The following is a 22,150-nucleotide window of genomic DNA, read 5'->3' on the forward strand; positions in this document are numbered from 1 at the left end:
CTCAAAAAGTCATAAAAAACGTCATAGTATAGTATGCCGTTTTTTTCGGACAAAAAAAGTCAAAATTTTTTTTGACCTCAAAATGTCATAAAAAAAGTCATAGTATAGTAAGGCGTCAAAATCGGCCAAAAAAAGTCCAAATTTTTTTTGACCTCAAAACGTCATAAAAAACATCATAGTATAGTAAGGCGTTTTTTTCGGGCTAAAAAAGTCAAAAAATTTTTTGACCTCAAAATGTCATAAAAAAAGTCATAGTATAGTAAGGCGTCAAAATCGGCCAAAAAAAGTCAAAAAAATTTTTTTACCTCAAAAAGTCATAAAAAACGTCATAGTATAGTATGCCGTTTTTTTCGGACAAAAAAAGTCAAAAATTTTTTTGACCTCAAAACGTCATAAAAAACATCATAGTATAGTAAGGCGTTTTTTTCGTACAAAAAAAGTCAAAAAATTTTTTGACCTCAAAAAGTCATAAAAAACGTCATAGTATAGTATGCCGTTTTTTTCGGCCAAAAAAAGTCAAAAAATTTTTTGACCTCAAAATGTCATAAAAAAAGTCATAGTATAGTAAGGCGTCAAAATCGGCCAAAAAAAGTCAAAAAATTTTTTTTACCTCAAAAAGTCATAAAAAACGTCATAGTATAGTATGCCGTTTTTTTCGGGCTAAAAAAGTCAAAAAATTTTTTGACCTCAAAACGTCATAAAAAAAGTCATAGTATAGTAAGGCGTCAAAATCGGCCAAAAAAAGTCAAAAAATTTTTTTTACCTCAAAAAGTCATAAAAAACGTCATAGTATAGTATGCCGTTTTTTTCGGCCAAAAAAAGTCAAAATTTTTTTTGACCTCAAAATGTCATAAAAAACGTCATAGTATAGTAAGGCGTCAAAATGGGACAAAAAAAGTCAAAAAAATTTTTGACCTCAAAAAGTCATAAAAAACGTCATAGTATAGTATGCAGTTTTTTTCGGACAAAAAAAGTCAAAAATTTTTTTGACCTCAAAATGTCATAAAAAACGTCATAGTATAGTATGCCGTTTTTTTCGGCCAAAAAAAGTCAAAAATTTTTTTGACCTCAAAAAGTCATAAAAAACATCATAGTATAGTAAGGCGTTTTTTTCGGACAAAAAAAGTCAAAAATTTTTTTGACCTCAAAAAGTCATAAAAAATGTCATAGTATAGTATGCCGTTTTTTTCTGACAAAAAAAGTCAAAAATTTTTTTGACCTCAAAATGTCATAAAAAACGTCATAGTATAGTAAGGCGTCAAAATCGGCTAAAAAAAGTCAAAAAATTTTTTGACCTCAAAAAGTCATAAAAAACGTCATAGTATAGTATGCCGTTTTTTTCGGCCAAAAAAAGTCAAAATTTTTTTTGACCTCAAAACGTCATAAAAAACATCATAGTATAGTAAGGCGTTTTTTTCGGACAAAAAAAGTCAAAAAATTTTTTGACCTCAAAATGTCATAAAAAAAGTCATAGTATAGTAAGGCGTCAAAATCGGCCAAAAAAAGTCAAAAAAATTTTTTTACCTCAAAAAGTCATAAAAAACGTCATAGTATAGTATGCCGTTTTTTTCGGACAAAAAAAGTCAAAAATTTTTTTGACCTCAAAACGTCATAAAAAACATCATAGTATAGTAAGGCGTTTTTTTCGGACAAAAAAAGTCAAAAAAATTTTTGACCTCAAAATGTCATAAAAAACGTCATAGTATAGTATGCCGTTTTTTTCGGCCAAAAAAAGTCAAAATTTTTTTTGACCTCAAAATGTCATAAAAAACGTCATAGTATAGTAAGGCGTCAAAATCGGCCAAAAAAAGTCAAAAATTTTTTTGACCTCAAAAAGTCATAAAAAACGTCATAGTATAGTATGCCGTTTTTTTCGGCCAAAAAAAGTCAAAATTTTTTTTGACCTCGAAATGTCATAAAAAACGTCATAGTATAGTATGCCGTTTTTTCGGACAAAAAAAGTCAACATTTTTTTTTACCTCAAAATGTCATAAAAAACGTCATAGTATAGTAAGGCGTCAAAATGGGACAAAAAAAGTCAAAAAAATTTTTGACCTCAAAAAGTCATAAAAAACGTCATAGTATAGTATGCCGTTTTTTTCGGCCAAAAAAAGTCAAAATTTTTTTTGACCTCAAAATGTCATAAAAAACGTCATAGTATAGTAAGGCGTCAAAATCGGCCAAAAAAAGTCAAAAATTTTTTTGACCTCAAAAAGTCATAAAAAACGTCATAGTATAGTATGCCGTTTTTTTCGGCCAAAAAAAGTCAAAATTTTTTTTGACCTCGAAACGTCATAAAAAACGTCATAGTATAGTATGCCGTTTTTTCGGACAAAAAAAGTCAAAATTTTTTTTGACCTCAAAATGTCATAAAAAACGTCATAGTATAGTAAGGCGTCAAAATGGGACAAAAAAAGTCAAAAAAATTTTTGACCTCAAAAAGTCATAAAAAACGTCATAGTATAGTATGGCGTTTTTTTCAGGCTAAAGAAGTCAAAAAAATTTTTGACCTCAAAAAGTCATAAAAAACGTCATAGTATAGTATGGCGTTTTTTTCGGGCTAAAAAAGTCAAAAAAATTTTTGACCTCAAAATGTCATAAAAAACGTCATAGTATAGTAAGGCGTCAAAATCAGCCAAAAAATGTCCAAATTTTTTTTGACCTCAAAATGTCATAAAAAAACGTCATAGTATAGTAAGGCATCAAAATCGGCCAAAAAAAGTCCAAAATTTTTTTGACCTCAAAAAGTCATAAAAAACGTCATAGTATAGTATGCCGTTTTTTTTTGGGCTAAAAATGTCAAAAATTTTTGACCTCAAAATCTCATAAAAAACGTCATAGTATAGTAAGGCGTCAAAATGGGACAAAAAAAGTCAAAAAAATTTTTGACCTCAAAAAGTCATAAAAAACGTCATAGTATAGTATGCAGTTTTTTTCGGACAAAAAAAGTCAAAAATTTTTTTGACCTCAAAATGTCATAAAAAACGTCATAGTATAGTATGCCGTTTTTTTCGGACAAAAAAAGTCAAAAAATTTTTTGACCTCAAAATGTCATAAAAAACGTCATAGTATAGTAAGGCGTCAAAATCAGCCAAAAAATGTCCAAATTTTTTTTGACCTCAAAATGTCATAAAAAAACGTCATAGTATAGTAAGGCATCAAAATCGGCCAAAAAAAGTCCAAAATTTTTTTGACCTCAAAATGTCATAAAAAACGTCATAGTATAGTATGCCGTTATTTTTTGGGCTAAAAAAGTCAAAAAAATTTTTGACCTCAAAATCTCATAAAAAACGTCATAGTATAGTAAGGCGTCAAAATCGGACAAAAAAAGTCAAAAATTTTTTTGACCTCAAAAAGTCATAAAAAACGTCATAGTATAGGATGCCGTTTTTTTCGAGCAAAAAAAGTCGAAATTTTTTTTGACCTCAAAAAGTCATAAAAAACGTCATAGTATAGTAAGGCCTCAAAATGGGACAAAAAAAGTCATAAAATTTTTTGACCTCAAAAAGTCATAAAAAACGTCATAGTATAGTATGGCGTTTTTTTCGGGCTAAAAAAGTCAAAAAAATTTTTGGCCTCAAACTGTCATAAAAAACGTCATAGTATAGTAAGGCCTCAAAATCAGCCAAAAAATGTCCAAATTTTTTTTGACCTCAAAATGTCATAAAAAAACGTCATAGTATAGTAAGGCATCAAAATCGGCCAAAAAAAGTCCAAAATTTTTTTGACCTCAAAAAGTCATAAAAAACGTCATAGTATAGTATGCCGTTTTTTTCGGACAAAAAAAGTCAAAAATTTTTTTGACCTCAAAATGTCATAAAAATCGTCATAGTATAGTAAGGCGTCAAAATGGGACAAAAAAAGTCAAAAAAATTTTTGACCTCAAAAAGTCATAAAAAACGTCATAGTATAGTATGCAGTTTTTTTCGGACAAAAAAAGTCAAAAAATTTTTTGACCTCAAAATGTCATAAAAAACGTCATAGTATAGTATGCCGTTTTTTTCGGCAAAAAAAAGTCAAAATTTTTTTTGACCTCAAAACGTCATAAAAACATCATAGTATAGTAAGGCGTCAAAATCGGCCAAAAAAAGTCAAAAAAATTTTTTTACCTCAAAAAGTCATAAAAAACATCATAGTATAGTAAGGCGTTTTTTTCGGACAAAAAAAGTCAAAAAATTTTTTGACCTCAAAATGTCATAAAAAAAGTCATAGTATAGTAAGGCGTCAAAATCGGCCAAAAAAAGTCAAAAAATTTTTTTACCTCAAAAAGTCATAAAAAACGTCATAGTATAGTATGCCGTTTTTTTCGGACAAAAAAAGTCAAAAATTTTTTTGACCTCAAAACGTCATAAAAAACATCATAGTATAGTATGCCGTTTTTTTTTTGGGCTAAAAAAGTCAAAAAAATTTTTGACCTCAAAATCTCATAAAAAACGTCATAGTATAGTAAGGCGTCAAAATCGGACAAAAAAAGTCAAAATTTTTTTTGACCTCAAAAAGTCATAAAAAACGTCATAGTATAGGATGCCGTTTTTTTCGAGCAAAAAAAGTCAAAATTTTTTTTGACCTCAAAAAGTCATAAAAAACGTCATAGTATAGTAAGGCCTCAAAATGGGACAAAAAAAGTCATAAAATTTTTTGACCTCAAAAAGTCATAAAAAACGTCATAGTATAGTATGCCGTTTTTTTCAGGCTAAAAAAGTCAAAAAAATTTTTGGCCTCAAAATGTCATAAAAAACGTCATAGTATAGTAAGGCCTCAAAATCAGCCAAAAAATGTCCAAATTTTTTTTGACCTCAAAATGTCATAAAAAAACGTCATAGTATAGTAAGGCATCAAAATCGGCCAAAAAAAGTCCAAAATTTTTTTGACCTCAAAAAGTCATAAAAAACGTCATAGTATAGTATGCCGTTTTTTTCGGGCAAAAAAGTCAAAAATTTTTTTGACCTCAAAATGTCATAAAAAACGTCATAGTATAGTAAGGCGTCAAAATCGGCCAAAAAAAGTCAAAATTTTTTTTGACCTCAAAATGTCATAAAAAAACGTCATAGTATAGTATGGCGTTTTTTTCAGGCTAAAAAAGTCCAAAATTTTTTTGACCTCAAAAAGTCATAAAAAACATCATAGTATAGTATGCCGTTTTTTTTGGGCTAAAAAAGTCAAAATTTTTTTTGACCTCAAAATCTCATAAAAAACATCATAGTATAGTAAGGCGTCAAAATCGGCCAAAAAAAGTCCAAAATTTTTTTGACCTCAAAAAGTCATAAAAATCGTCATAGTATAGTAAGACGCCAAAATGGGACAAAAAAAGTCAAAAAAATTTTTGACCTCAAAAAGTCATAAAAAACGTCATAGTATAGTATGCCGTTTTTTTCGGACAAAAAAAGTCAAAATTTTTTTTGACCTCAAAATGTCATACAAAAAGTCATAGTATAGTAAGGCGTCAAAATCGGCCAAAAAAAGTCCAAATTTTTTTTGACCTCAAAATGTCATAAAAAACGTCATAGTATAGTATGGCGTTTTTTTCGGGCTAAAAAAGTCAAAAAAATTTTTGACCTCAAAAAGTCATAAAAAACGTCATAGTATAGTAAGGCGTCAAAATCGGCCAAAAAAAGTCACAAAATTTTTTGACCTCAAAATGTCATAAAAAACGTCATAGTATAGTATGGCGTTTTTTTCGGACAAAAAAAGTCAAAAAATTTTTTGACCTCAAAATGTCATAAAAAACGTCATAGTATAGTAAGGCGTTTTTTTCGGACAAAAAAAGTCAAAAATTTTTTTGATCTCAAAAAGTCATAAAAAACGTCATAGTATAGTATGCCGTTTTTTTCGGACAAAAACAGTCAAAAATTTTTTTGACCTCAAAACGTCATAAAAAACATCATAGTATAGTAAGGCGTTTTTTTCGGACAAAAAAAGTCAAAAATTTTTTTGACCTCAAAAAGTCATAAAAAATGTCATAGTATAGTATGCCGTTTTTTTCGGACAAAAAAAGTCAAAAAAATTTTTTTGACCTCAAAATGTCATAAAAAACGTCATAGTATAGTAAGGCGTCAAAATCGGCCAAAAAAACTCAAAAATTTTTTTGACCTCAAAATGTCATAAAAAACGTCATAGTATAGTATGCCGTTTTTTTCGGACAAAAAAAGTCAAAAAATTTTTTGACCTCAAAAAGTCATAAAAAACGTCATAGTATAGTAAGGCGTTTTTTTCGGACAAAAAAAGTCAAAAAATTTTTTGACCTCAAAAAGTCATAAAAAACGTCATAGTATAGTATGCCGTTTTTTTTCGGCCAAAAAAAGTCAAAATTTTTTTTGACCTCAAAATGTCATAAAAAACGTCATAGTATAGTAAGGCGTCAAAATCGGCCAAAAAAAGTCAAAAATTTTTTTGACCTCAAAAAGTCATAAAAAACGTCATAGTATAGTATGCCGTTTTTTTCGGCCAAAAAAAGTCAAAAATTTTTTTGACCTCGAAACGTCATAAAAAACGTCATAGTATAGTATGCCGTTTTTTCGGACAAAAAAAGTCAAAATTTTTTTTGACCTCAAAATGTCATAAAAAACGTCATAGTATAGTAAGGCGTCAAAATGGGACAAAAAAAGTCAAAAAAATTTTTGACCTCAAAAAGTCATAAAAAACGTCATAGTATAGTATGCCGTTTTTTTCAGGCTAAAAAAGTCAAAAAAAATTTTTGACCTCAAAAAGTCATAAAAAACGTCATAGTATAGTATGGCGTTTTTTTCGGGCTAAAAAAGTCAAAAAATTTTTTGACCTCAAAATGTCATAAAAAACGTCATAGTATAGTAAGGCCTCAAAATCAGCCAAAAAATGTCCAAATTTTTTTTGACCTCAAAATGTCATAAAAAAATGTCATAGTATAGTAAGGCATCAAAATCGGCCAAAAAAAGTCCAAAATTTTTTTGACCTCAAAAAGTCATAAAAAACGTCATAGTATAGTATGCCGTTTTTTTCGGGCAAAAAAGTCAAAATTTTTTTTGACCTCAAAATGTCATAAAAAACGTCATAGTATAGTAAGGCGTCAAAATCGGCCAAAAAAAGTCAAAATTTTTTTTTACCTCAAAATGTCATAAAAAAACGTCATAGTATAGTATGGCGTTTTTTTCAGGCTAAAAAAGTCCAAAATTTTTTTGACCTCAAAAAGTCATAAAAAACATCATAGTATAGTATGCCGTTTTTTTTGGGCTAAAAAAGTCAAAAATTTTTTTGACCTCAAAATCTCATAAAAAACGTCATAGTATAGTAAGGCGTCAAAATCGGCCAAAAAAAGTCCAAAATTTTTTTGACCTCAAAAAGTCATAAAAATCGTCATAGTATAGTAAGGCGCCAAAATGGGACAAAAAAAGTCAAAAAAAATTTTGACCTCAAAAAGTCATAAAAAACGTCATAGTATAGTATGCCGTTTTTTTCGGACAAAAAAAGTCAAAATTTTTTTTGACCTCAAAATGTCATAAAAAAAGTCATAGTATAGTAAGGCGTCAAAATCGGCCAAAAAAAGTCCAAATTTTTTTTGACCTCAAAATGTCATAAAAAAACGTCATAGTATAGTATGGCGTTTTTTTCAGGCTAAAAAAGTCCAAAATTTTTTTGACCTCAAAAAGTCATAAAAAACATCATAGTATAGTATGCCGTTTTTTTTGGGCTAAAAAAGTCAAAATTTTTTTTGACCTCAAAATCTCATAAAAAACGTCATAGTATAGTAAGGCGTCAAAATCGGCCAAAAAAAGTCCAAAATTTTTTTGACCTCAAAAAGTCATAAAAATCGTCATAGTATAGTAAGGCGCCAAAATGGGACAAAAAAAGTCAAAAAAATTTTTGACCTCAAAAAGTCATAAAAAACGTCATAGTATAGTATGCCGTTTTTTTCGGACAAAAAAAGTCAAAATTTTTTTTGACCTCAAAATGTCATAAAAAAAGTCATAGTATAGTAAGGCGTCAAAATCGGCCAAAAAAAGTCCAAATTTTTTTTGACCTGAAAATGTCATAAAAAACGTCATAGTATAGTATGGCGTTTTTTTCGAGCTAAAAAAGTCAAAAAAAATTTTGACCTCAAAAAGTCATAAAAAACGTCATAGTATAGTATGGCGTTTTTTTCGGGCTAAAAAAGTCAAAAAAATTTTTGACCTCAAAAAGTCATAAAAAACGTCATAGTATAGTATGCCGTTTTTTTCGGGCAAAAAAAGTCAAAAATTTTTTTGACCTCAAAATGTCATAAAAAACGTCATAGTATAGTAAGGCGTCAAAATCGGCCAAAAAAAGTCACAAAATTTTTTGACCTCAAAATGTCATAAAAAACATCATAGTATAGTATGCCGTTTTTTTCTGACAAAAAAAGTCAAAAAATTTTTTGACCTCAAAAAGTCATAAAAAACGTCATAGTATAGTAAGGCGTTTTTTTCGGACAAAAAAAGTCAAAAAATTTTTTGACCTCAAAAAGTCATAAAAAACGTCATAGTATAGTATGCCGTTTTTTTTCGGCCAAAAAAAGTCAAAATTTTTTTTGACCTCAAAATGTCATAAAAAACGTCATAGTATAGTAAGGCGTCAAAATCGGCCAAAAAAAGTCAAAAATTTTTTTGACCTCAAAAAGTCATAAAAAACGTCATAGTATAGTATGCCGTTTTTTTCGGACAAAAAAAGTCAAAAAAAATTTTGACCTCAAAAAGTCATAAAAAACGTCATAGTATATAGTATGCCGTTTGTTTCGGACAAAAAAAGTCAAAAAAAATTTTGACCTCAAAAAGTCATAAAAAACGTCATAGTATATAGTATGCCGTTTGTTTCGGACAAAAAAAGTCAAAAAATTTTTTGACCTCAAAACGTTATAAAAAACATCATAGTATAGTAAGGCGTTTTTTTCGGACAAAAAAAGTCAAAATTTTTTTTGACCTCAAAATGTCATAAAAAACGTCATAGTATAGTATGCCGTTTTTTTCGGACAAAAAAAGTCAAAAAAATTTTTGACCTCAAAAAGTCATAAAAAACGTCATAGTATAGTATGCCGTTTTTTTCGGACAAAAAAAGTCAAAAATTTTTTTGACCTCAAAACGTTATAAAAAACATCATAGTATAGTAAGGCGTTTTTTTCGGACAAAAAAAGTCAAAAAATTTTTTGACCTCAAAAAGTCATAAAAAACGTCATAGTATAGTAAGGCGTCAAAATCGGACAAAAAAAGTCAAAAAAATTTTTGACCTCAAAATGTCATAAAAAACGTCATAGTATAGTATGCCGTTTTTTTCGGACAAAAAAAGTCAAAAAAATTTTTGACCTCAAAAAGTCATAAAAAACGTCATAGTATAGTATGCCGTTTTTTTCGGACAAAAAAAGTCAAAATTTTTTTTGACCTCAAAACGTCATAAAAAACATCATAGTATAGTAAGGCGTTTTTTTCGGACAAAAAAAGTCAAAAGTTTTTTTGACCTCAAAAAGTCATAAAAAACGTCATAGTATAGTATGCCGTTTTTTTCGGACAAAAAAAGTCAAAATTTTTTTTGACCTCAAAATGTCATAAAAACATCATAGTATAGTAAGGCGTCAAAATCGGCCAAAAAAAGTCAAAAAATTTTTTGACCTCAAAATGTCATAAAAAAATTCATAGTATAGTATGCCGTTTTTTTCGGACAAAAAAAGTCAAAAAATTTTTTTGACCTCAAAATGTCATAAAAAACGTCATAGTATAGTAAGGCGCCAAAATCGGCCAAAAAAAGTCAAAAAAATTTTTGACCTCAAAATCGGCCAAAGAAAGTTAAAAATTTTTTAGACCTCAAAATGTAATGTAAAAAACGTCATAGTATAGTAAGGCGTCAAAATCGGCAAAAAAAGTTATTTTTAGAACGGCCTCAAAATGTCATAAAAATGGTCATAGTATATAGTAAGGCTTCAAAATAGGTCCAAAAAAGTCATAATTTAGTAAGGCTTAGTAAGAAAACAGGATTTTCCTCCCCTCAAATGCCCAGAAATTTCCCTAATTCTCATCAGTAATATTCATGTCCTTGTTATGAATTTATTGTGGAAAGGAAAATTTTCCAGGAACATTTATTCATTCAAAGAAAGCTTTATTAGGACAAGCGCAACACACAACTATTTACAAAATGGAACATGCTTATTCAAAGAGTTTTCTTTTTTTTTTCATATTTAATACTAACAGAACAGTGAGAACAAAAAGGTGTTTATCTGTCTGTCTATGTATCAGACAGAAATAGTCAGAATGACAGTCTTTGTGGGTTGGATTTCATGTATGTGACATTTGAACTCGCACACATGCAAATATAAACGTTCATACATAAACACATGTGCATGCTTAATATAAAGCACCAAACATACACTCACATAAGCACTGGTGGTGCCCTAGCTGTGTCCTACAGTCAGTTGATAGATAAGCCAAGATCACATTCTGAAAGTGAGTCAGATTTCAAGCATGTTTAATTTCTTAACCAGATAAGGATGTTTGGGTTTTATGGTTAAATGTTCTGCACTTATTCATATGTTACACAAACTTGCTCAGTGATGACATTGCTTTGAAGCACATGGCCAAAGGGAACAATGCAAACGAGTCATTAGAATCAGATAAATGGGAATTTCTTCTCTGAGCCATTTCCTGTCTAAACTTGTCTGTGTTTGTAATTAAACAGAAAAATGTGATACAGTAAAGACGAATAACACAGAACTGCAAAGTGGAAGGCTGTATTTTGGGCATCTGTAAGGGCTCCAGAAGTACAATTCCCATTAGTTCTCTACAAAGATAATGTTAGGTGACTTTCGTTATAGGCAATTCCAAGACTTGGACTGGCATCAAAGTCTTCTGGTTGCCATGGTGACCTTAGAGTTAGGGCAATGACCAAGAACCGCAGTGTCCTCAGTTTGCATCCATTTCAGGATGTTTCTTGTATGTCACTCCTCATCACTCTCTTCGCTTATCTCTTTTAATCTATCCACTGCTGGCTACCTAACAAAGGAATAAAATGCTACGAAAATAATTGAAAAAACCCTGCTCGAATATCAAAGATAAGAAACTGCCTCAGACAATATCTGGGTACAAGCTTGTGTACATGAAAACATAAGGAGAGAAGTTGAATGATGATTCTCAGTAAGCAGACCCTAACAATTACATTTTTTTTTAGAAATGTCTTAAAATATTAAACAGTTTAAATTAGTTTGCTTTTGGATTCTCGGTCAGTTTTGTATGAATTCAGTAATTATCAGGTGTTTGGTGCCAAACTGCAACAACAATGAGTTCTGAATTTGCTACAGAATGATTCACACCTCTTACTGGCTTCTCTATAGCAACAGCTAGTGAGGCTTATGGGTGTCATATTAGAGCCTGTTTGCAAACTAAACTGACTCATACTTCTCAGAAACAAGCTTAAAATAGTTAAAACTGATGGCCATGACATAAACCGATAGCACTGGTAAATTATCCAGGAGACTCCTGTGATTCTATGTGGAGGAGACAGTGGAATCAGCTAAAGGAATAGTTGACATCGGAGAAAAAACACTTTGTTTTCTTGCCCAAGAATTTAATGAGAGGGTCGATATCACATGCATGTCTGTATGGTCAAGCTACAGCCATCTGCTTGTTAGCTTAGCTTAGCATGAAGACTGGAAACAGCTAGCCCGACTCTGTCCAACGTTAACAAAATCTGCCTGTCAGTATCTCCAAAGTTCATTAAGTTATTGTTTAAATTTGTGTAAAAACAAGTTGTGGTTTTATCACAACTTGTGCTCATTTTTTGCCAGAAACAGAAACTTTCAAGGGTCTTGTCAGACCATGAGGACCAAGAAGCATTAGCTTGGTTTGACCCAGACTTGCTGTTTCTCCCTATTTCTAGTGTTTGTGCTTTTGTGCTAAGCTAAGCTAACCAGCTTCTACCAGTAGCATCAGATTTGTCATACATAAACGAGAGTTTTAACAATCTTCTCACCTAACTCTCACTATCAAAGCAAATAAATATATTTGTCAAACTGTTGAACTATTTCTTAAGAGTGGGGAAAAAATGCTTCAGGGGCCAGCTGCTCCCATATTATGTGGACGATACTGCTGCTGTTCTTAACTCATGCAGCACACAAACACACATTCACACTCCTTGTGAACCAGCACGAGCTCATCTCTGTACGAGCCCAGCGTCTCCATAGTGACGAGATGGAGAGGAGGAGGGGGAAATGTAAACTGGGTAGAAAGAGAGAGAGCGCAGAGAGAGGGAGTGTGTGAGTGTGGAGAGAGAGAGATCGAGAGAGCGAGCGCTCAGGCAGAGACATGTAGGAGATGTAGTCTGGCTGCCGCAAGCTGAAGAAAGAGGAGGAGTTGGTGAGCGCTGGAAATCTGCAGACAGAGTGAGTGTGTGAGAAAGGGAGACAAAAGCTGGTGGTGAGGAGGCGAGGAGTAAAGCTAGGAAAGCGTGGATAAAGAGGAGAGAGAGGCAGAAGGGAAAAAGAAACACTTGTCTTGGACAGCAACAAACCTACAGTACAGAGCAGAGGAAGAGACTGTGAGAGAAAAAAAAGACACCGCAGGAGAGGAGAACAAACTGAAGACGACTTCTCAACCTTTGATTTGGAATAAGCCCAGGCTCGGGGAAAGGTGAGCCTACTGGGAGACGGGATGGGGAAGAAAAGGGATAGGTGTAAAACATAAGGGAAACGAAAGGGAAGAGATACTATGATGGTCACTGATCCCTTTGTTCTTCGCTTGCTGTTTTATTTATGCACCTTTCATCTAGATGCTCTGTGAGGCTGAGGTGATCACAGTATACGAAACACTTGCATGGTGCTCAATCAACACTGCTGACTAGGCTAATTCACTGGCTCTGTGTGTGTGTGGCAGGAGTTGGAGATAAGTGGTTTTTGTGAATTTAGTGTGTAGGAGTCTGATCTTGAGCCACCTGAGAGAAGGAGTTCAGTGTTGCAGCATCGATCGTGTTTTGATAAAACATAAGTTTGCTGCAGAGTCTCTTTATTCCAAAAGAAGAGTAACAGAGAGGGTAACGTCTCTTCTTTCTTGTCTCTTTGTGGAAAATTAAGTTACTTTTCTCAGTTGCATGATAAACAGCACTGATGGTGAGGAATTCACTTGAGCCAGTCTCTATTTCCAGACTGAGTCAAGTGAAGCAGAGGGGGGAATGCTACTGTATTACTACTGCAGGTTAAATCCTTTTGAATCCAATTGCTCTCCTAATTTGTGTCCTATCCTCATTTGCATGCACTAACATACTCTTAGAAGATGGCAAGAGAAGTTAAATCTGGGACAAGACAGAGGGGAAAATGTAGTACCTGAAGAGACGGATGTTGTAAGTTACTTGGGAAGAGTCTGTTCAGGTGTAAAGACTGACAACTTAATTATACACTGTATATTTAACTAGTAATCACTATGTATGAGAGAAACTGTAAACATGTATTAGCACAAGGAGGGCTACTCTGCTGCAACATGATGACTGCGTTAAGGGTTTTTTTTTTAATATAAGCTTTCGTGGTCTTAATTTTCTACACCCACTTTCATGCAAGACAGTGTTGCATCAAAATCATTCAAAGAGCCTGCAGTGTTTGCCTTATTATTTTCCCTTTAGCTTTAGTTGGAGGTTGGTAGATGGCAACTAAGAATCGAGCACCCAGGATGGTAAGTTAATAATTCCTAGCCTGTATGAACTTGTTTTCTGAAAATGATGAGGGGAAACAAGGCAGCAGTGACAGTGTAAGGCATGCACACAAGTGAAGAACTTGCAGAAGGGAAAGACCAGGACAGGTCCCAGCAGGATGGAGGAAAGAGAAGTATTTTTTCTCCTCCCAGCTGCTGAGGAACAGGACAGACAGAAAGATTGAGTTGGAAATCCTGCCAGATGCTGTTTACTTGAGACGCCAGTCGATCAATCATAATCCAGCCTCCTGTTCATCGAATCGTCACCACGGCGAGTCATTGCAATAGATTCCTCTTCAGTGACCAGCATTAGTCAGGAGGCAGCCCGGAGAAACCACAGCATGATGGATGATCCTGTGAAAGACATTTTGTGGACAGAGGTTATTAACATTATCAGTAACTGGGGTAATGATGCAGAGCGTTTAAATTCTAAACCGTCATTTAGTCATTTTGTTTATGCTTACAGTATTTTCAGAAACACAACTGGTTTTATTCTATTTTGTTCTGCCGTATCTTTTTTTTTTTAAGCAAAGCCTCGAGTGATTCATAGCATTAACACTTCTATCTCACACCCATCTGTCATTTACATGAGGAGGGGAGAGTTTATTTTCAAAGTGTTCACATCTTATTTTTGGGACTGAACTGGGTCACAAAGCAGGAACCGTTTGCGGACACCTGTTTTTGTACACAGTAAATCAGCTGATCTTTTTTTCTTTCTTTCTTTTTTTAAATCTGAAACATTTGTCCTCACAGTTGAGTAAGGTGGCCGAGGTGTAGAGGTCTTGAAATTCCTGTGTATATGTGCATGTGTGTATAAATAAGAGTGACATCTTGAGTAACCTCAAAGCAGGAAGGACATGGTATTTTGCTTCAGGTTTTGGTCAGCCTATCTTTAGCACCAGAGCTTTGACCTCATTGGCCGTTGTAATATTTGGCTACATCTACATTGCTGCTCTGATGTGATGCTCTTGCATTACAAAACGTTATGCTGATAATTTTAGCCTAAATTAATGTCTTTTAGATTAGCATAATTGGATATTTTCCACTCACTGAACACTGCTAACTCCGAAAGGGACAGGTACAGGACCAGCACAGATATTTAGGTCTTCTCATTTTAAAATTTTGCCGCTTCACAGCAGAGTCCCATCTGAAGCTGTCCCTCAGCAGTGAGTTCACAGATGCACATATGGCTGCTACAAGCATCCTATTAACCTGATGTTGTATCTGTGGCCTTTTTTTCCCCAAATAGTACCTGTACTGTATGTTGCACACTTCACAGACTCTGACCATGAGCAGCTGTTGTATGTAAGCCCTAATGTACCTCTGACAACAACAACACAACATAACAAGAGCATAAACATCATTGAGCTGGTCTATTTCTGTTGCTATGTCAACCTTTTAACTGTGTTATGTCATGTGGACATGAACATCGTACAAGCTGCACAGGTTACACACAGGTCTTATTAAATACACATTTAATTCATCTTTTAATTATTAATCTTTTCTTATGTGGTTCTGTAAAAACCAAACATTTGAAATTTAAAACAAATACATTTGACTTTTAATTTAATATTTATTATAGTTTCTGTGTTCTGTGAAATATATATCTCCCTCTGCATTTTTAGCAGTCTGACACTCCAAAAGACCAGAGGTGGATAAACTCTTTGAAGCACCCACACCCAGATAGTATTGTACAGTCATAAATACACACTCATATGCATGCATGCTAACACACAGCCTGGTGCCTCAGGAGAGCTTGTGCTCCTCTACAGTGTGAAAATCAGTTCCATCTTGGGGCTTTGAAGTATTTATTAATAGAGGAAAATATCACATTTTTTCTCTCATCTTATTGAGAATTCAGTTCAATTCGTGAGCTTCTTTGTGTGTCATAAAGAGCATGTGTGTGTGTGCAGAAGACGAGATCTTGTTTCAACCTTGATCCTGCAGCATTTGGCACACATACACACACACACATACACACACATACACACCCAGCCTGTGCTTCCAGTCATAGTTACAGTTCTCTTGCTATTAATGGAGATGTACAGTATCTGTCTCCATGGAGGCGGGCTTATTAACGTCCCACTCTCATTGGCTGCCTGTTTTCTTAGCAATGAAACGAGTCATCCTATTGGTCCCTGTTGGACATCATTTTTAACACATCACCCTTAGCTGCAACTCCCATCCGCTCTGTGGTTGCTAAGCAACCAGTGGTCTCTTGTTTCCCTCCAATGTCACCCCCCCACCCCCACCCCCCCATAAAGTGGTTGTGTGCGTGTGTGTGCATATATATATATATATAGATATAGATATAGCTGAGCTTCCAGTTGTGTGTGCTTTCTGACAGTCACTTATTTTGTGTGTGTGTGTGTGTGTGTAATCTACTGAGAATCCAGGCAAATCAATACTAATCATTCCACACACATCAAGTGAGGAATGGAGCTATGAGAGAACACGGGAGAGGAAGGTGGTTGGCTGTGATTAAGTATTCAGGGTTAGAAAAACATCAATAATCAGGGTGAAAAATGATTCAAGCATTGTTGCTGTAAATGTTTACTCTGCGCCTTCACACACACTGAGTACTGTGCACGTCATTCACATTTCATCAATGCTGTTTTATAACTAATCCTATTGAGCTCAAGAAGGAAGCTATTTTTGACTTTTGTCCTCTTTTATATCCCATCTTAGCAGACAGATTTAATGCCGCAAGTTGGGCACTGGCTGATGTCAGCTCTCAAATTTAAATTTCTTGCACAAACTATTTAATATGATTATAGTAATAATACTACTCAACCAGGCTGTTTCCAGGATTTTACAAATACTCAGCTCATGAGTCCAAATGTCCCAGTGGGTGAGCACGACCCCACCCACTTCAGAAATTTTTGACAAGCCACTAACCAAACTCTGTACAATTTATTAGTCTAGTTTATATTTAGTATTTAAAGGTATAATTCAGGAGAATTCATTTCCTGGAGTCTCCACTCTTTGCCTGCCAACTGTTCCCAGCCAGCGGCCAGGCACATAACCCCCTGTAAAACAAATAGTTGTCTTTACAGTTCGGTGTTTGTATGGATTAAACAAACAAGATATAAAGTATTAATGAGCAAGCTTTAGAGATGCTGGTAGGCACATTTTGTTACCCATGAACAGGACCAGGCTGGCTATTTTGCCCTGTTTTCTGTCTTTATGCTAAGCTAACAGACTTCTGGCACCAGTTACATATTTAAAGTACAGACATGAAAGTCTGATTCTGAGATATTTAGTCTGAAAAATATCAGAAATCAGCCTTTAAAAAATTATATGTGATATGCCTATAATCATAGAATATAAATTCCTCTATATGTCAGTAAAACCACCATAATCCAAGTATTACTGAGGACATGATGTTAGCGTTCTCAGTGGCGTCTATGGCCCTGTACTCAACCTCTAAGAAGGCACAGAGGCAGACACGGGATATGTGCTGATCAATATTACCACTCAATTGGCCTGTAATGTATTCTGACCCGGCAATTTAAGTAACCGTATGCCAGTGCTTCTTTGATCTGGAAAAATCAATTCAGGATTCTTCAAGGTGCTGGGGGATGGGTGCTGTTGAACCCCAATCGCACTATTAGCAGGCGACGCCTGAGGGGCTGCGGAGGTCTGTTGATTTCGCAGGGGTCACGCCTTCATAGTCTACAGGGGAGAGGTGATCGGTCATATTGACATGAGCCCGGAGAACGTAGATACACACAGTAAAAGCTAACAAACAAAGATCGACCAATCACATGCAGTTGCCAAGGCTGAACAGAAAAAGGTCTTTTAACTGCAGAGCCTCATCTTTTATTAGGCCGAATCACACTCATACTATTTATTCCCTCTATCTTTTTTCTTTTAGCCTCTCATCAACTGGACATAGTAAGAGGGGAATGGAGGGAAAATAAGGACAATGTGGGTTGGAAAGGAGAGACGTGTGAGAGCAGATGATGAGCGGTAATTTGAGGTCAAGGGAATATGGACAGAGTGAAAAGGGGGGTAAGGAAAAGGGATATGAGGGTGATGAAAGGGATATTTAGGTGAGTCAATGTATATTAAACAGGAGCAGAGAGACTAATGAAAGAGTGTTCACTCCCTCCCTTCTCCATCATTAAAACTACGTGCAAGCTTGAGCACAGACAGTGACTGGACTGTTGGTTCGCTCACTGGGTTTTATGCTCCAGTGAGCCGACCAGCTTCCAACCTCCCCTCCAGTAGGAAAGAGAGAAAAGGCTTTTTGTCTCCAGTGTCCTGAATGAGAGAGGTCGTTGTTAATGTCCCCAGTGACTGACGCTTTCCACTTAGCCGTTATTGTTGCACCATTTTTTTTTATAATATATGTAATTTTGTCGCAGTGGTCATCATCACTTTGTGTTCTCTCTTAATTTTAAAGAGGTCAGCATGTTCTTGTCATTTTCTTGGCAGTTTAAACAAATGTCAGCATCTTGAAAGACAGTGATTCAATAAAAAAACAGGATTCAATCTGTGATGGCAAGTGGAATGATCTCAATTCTACTGGGACTAAATCAAATAACTTGAAGGTGGAAAAGCTGAGGTGCATAAACAAACAAAAATATTTAAATGGCAAAGTTTGTAGTAACCACAGCAGGCTACAGAGAGGAGATGGCTGGGAGAAAGCACAGCTCCGTTAGCCGTATGTGTGGTGGTTAATCCGTTAATCAAGCCTGTTCAGTCTGGGCTAACGGGACTGTTAACAGGATTAGCGCATTGATCGTCACAGAAGACACCAACATAGCGTCCCAGCCAGATACTGGAGGCAAACAGCACCCCAAATCACTTCATACTACAGTAATAAAATCAAGACCAGAGGGTAAGTGACCCTCATTGGAAGCTTTAGCTGCTCAGTGACACCGTCCAAATAGAGAGATGTAAAGACATGGACATCTATGTTTACATGCACTGTTTGACACATACTTAATAAATTACATAGTTTTGAATGCTTTGATATGCTTTGATATATTTTTTAAAATACTACTGTTATGAAACAGTAACATTAAAATGAAAAAAAGCTTCTCTGACCCCCTCATTGTGGTCATTTTCTAAAATAATAATCCATGGACACTGGACAGCAAAGTTAAACCTTAAACATTTATCACCCTGCCTTAAAAGCAGCCTGGTTGTCCAAAAGTGTTGTAAATCCTGAAAAGTTATGTCTCAATTCATTACAAGCGTTGCCTTATCAAGGTTATATTATCAGAGCTCTCTGAGTTGATTTGAATAGAGCTGAGCTTCAATGAATGCGTCGTTAGCGTGATCGCAATATATAGAAAGGGTTGCAAAGAACTTTATGCTGTGGTCGCTCAACACTTCTCCTGTCAGTATATACTGCTGCTATGAATACAATTTAAATGCAAATGGGACGATGCTGCAGTCAAGCATCACAGAGAAAGTGAAAATGCAAGTGTGTTTTAACAATAATAGTCATGTTGCATTCAAAGTCTCATCCATTCAGGGATAACAATATAATCTACTTCCCCACGCTCAGAAACAGCTGTTTAAGCATCCATGAACAGAAATACACACACAAACATTTTTTTGGGATGAGTGTGTGTGGGTGATTGCTGCTGCTGTGGCTCTGTGTTGCTATGGTGACAGTTGAACTTCGGGCTGAGGTTGAGGCTTCTACTGTAGTTGAAGTAGATGCTGTTGCATAAGGCAAAGTGTAACACACTGCCCCACACACACACACACACACACAAAATGTTAAGCACACTGCAAGGCAATTACTGTGCTCTTTCTGGAGTTTGTGTGTGTATTTGTATGTGATGAAACAGCAATGTGAGGAGTGGTGTGGCACTGTTACCCCTGAGGAGACTGAATGTTTCATAACCTTTTCAGCACACTACAAAAAATCCAGGTCATTTTCTATAGTGTAGAGTGAAATTCATCAGATCATATTTTTTTCTTTTAATGGTTTGAATACACTAATCTCATGTCTGGTAAATTCACCTGTTTGCTATCTAGTACTACTATTCTGAGAATCTTCTTCAGATAAATATAGCCAAAACCTAAATTTAACCAGTTTAATATCACATAAGACAATGAAAAGCAGCAAACTGTCACAACTGAGAAGCTGGAACTTGAAAAGTTTTTTCCCTGAAAAATTACAATCAGTAATCAAAACAGTTTCTGCTGATGAACTAGCCGACAATGCATCAGTAAGGTAATGTCGCTTGTTCGCAATCAGCGTTATTATTTTCAAGAATGTCCTTAAATCAAGCGCCATTTTCTTTTTACTGGAGAGCAGTGCATCACGTTCTCGTTTGATGATACTGACACTTGTTTCTAGAAAAGCTCTTGAAACACGAGTTAGTAAAAGCCTCTGAATAACACAAAATCACATGATCTTTATGCACCAAATTCAGCGAGCCAGTGTCATCTTTAGTAGAAAGAGACAGAGGCAGAGAGGCTGTGCTATCGCTGACACTGTGTGTCCATAAAGGACAGTGTGTTTGAGAGACAGAGATAGAGGCTGTGAAAGCCTGAGAGAAGGAGAATAGAAGGGGGAAAGATGAGTGAGTAAAAATTGGTGGAGGGAGCGCAGGGTGGCCATAATACGACAATTAGTTCCACTACCCGTTAGTCCCTGCTCTGCTCTCTGTTTCCCTTTGATCCTTCTAATTTTAACAATTAAAACACATTGTTTCCATGCAGAGAAGAGAACAGCGTAGGAAGTGGTTTAACCCACTGGTAACCACTATTCAAACTGTCCTTTTTCCTTATTTACTCTATGACATGAACTGAAATTTATGAAACCTACAAACAAGAGAACGTGTTTGCCGTTTTTGGGCTCACGTGACACACTATGCCTTAGTTGTTTACATGCAATTTGCATATGAACTCAATTCATTATGCATGATTGTTGTTCATGAAGAAATGTATTCATGGTATGTTCACGTGTTTAGTTTTATCCACACATATGTAGAATCAATGCATGTGCATCCTACACCACTGCTCTTGGTGCTGATGTGTGTCTGAGAGTTGCGCTGACTCAAAACAAGACTGTCGGGAGAATCATTAGACTCACAGCAAGGCCTCACATTGAGGCTAATTACCACCTTTTGCCCCGAAGACACACACACACAAATACACACACATTCTCTCACACTCGCACATACATTTAATGGAAGACCTCCAGAGACAGCCCCATAAAAGCAGGCAGCAGTTTGTTATATACTGAAGTACGAGTGACAGAAGGTGCAAACAACATCCTTGCAGAAAGCTGCCATGTTCCGGCTCGTCTCATTACAAAACCCTGTAACTGGCACAGTCAGTGGACGCCTGGTGACCAGAGAATGAATGAATGGTTTCATTGGAGTCCAAGTGTGTATGTGTGTTTTGGTGTGTTAGTGCCTGTGTAATGAGCGCCTGGGGAAAATCAATAGACAATTACAAATTTGCCACAATCTTGTATTGTTGAATTTGCATTTCATGGCTGTCAGAGAAAAAAAAACTCTCAGCTCTCAGTAATAATGTTTTATCAAATAATTACCTTGGCAAAAAACCTGAGAATGTGACAGTGCAGTGCTTGGTTTGTTATTGGGATTGGGGATTTTTATTACTCCCACAGGTTTTGAAAAAAGTGTGACATTCTGAAAATGCACTTATTCACTTTGTTGCTAAGAGTTAGATGAGAAGATGGATACCACTCTCATCTGTACTCTGAAAATGGAGCTAAAGTCCCTATGTGCTTAGCTTAGCGTGGCTTGCATAAAGACTCTTGTATTAATGTACCTTTCAGTTTGTGTATGGAATCAACAAATGTTCTAATGCCAGTCTCAGGTGTTAATCCTGATCCTTTGCTGTCTCAGGGCATATCATTTCTTATCAGTTTGACTGAAAGAAAAGAACAGAGTAGCAAATTATGGCAGGAGCACTCATTAATTCAATCAGTGTGTCCATACCTGCCCCTGTGACCCCTGTGACCCCTGTGTGCATGTGTGTGTTTGAGTCTCATACAGGATACCTTTTACTGTTTTACATTAGAGGCGTGGTATACACTTAATGATCTTGTTTGTGTAACAAGAAAACTAACAGCTTGCACACTGCTGTCCAAGCCATGTTGATTATGTAATAATAATAATGACATAATATATGCATGTGCTCAGGGCTGTTTTATATCATTATGCGCTCATTAGTACTGCCCTGAGTGCCCTGCAGTGCTCTCTGGTGTTTTTCCCTGTGAAACTGCTTACTGGATAGCAGATTATCCTCCATTTAAGGCAGCAACTGATGATGATGATAATCTGTTACCTTTTGCAGACATAATCTTGTTATTATCCTGTCTGAAAGCCTTTGAACTCTTACTCTCTATAAAAGCTGTTTTAAATTATGCAAATTAAAGCAAGTCGCCATTTTATGTTATTTATTTATTTAACCAGCACAGTAGCTGTTGATCCAGCATTTCTTGTGAACCTGCAGCGAGAACAAAAAGCAGGCATCCTAACTCCTTTTTTTTTTTTTTT

General features: G+C 35.0%; 1 protein-coding gene across 5 annotated transcripts in view; it reads left to right on the top strand.

Moving 5' to 3' along the window:
- anks1b (ankyrin repeat and sterile alpha motif domain containing 1B) overlaps positions 1-22,150 on the top strand; it is a 207,460-nt gene that overhangs the window by 165,689 nt on the left and 19,621 nt on the right. The window lies entirely within an intron of this gene.

Source organism: Toxotes jaculatrix, chromosome 22 (assembly GCF_017976425.1).
Source record: "Toxotes jaculatrix isolate fToxJac2 chromosome 22, fToxJac2.pri, whole genome shotgun sequence".
NCBI lineage: Eukaryota > Metazoa > Chordata > Actinopteri > Toxotidae > Toxotes > Toxotes jaculatrix.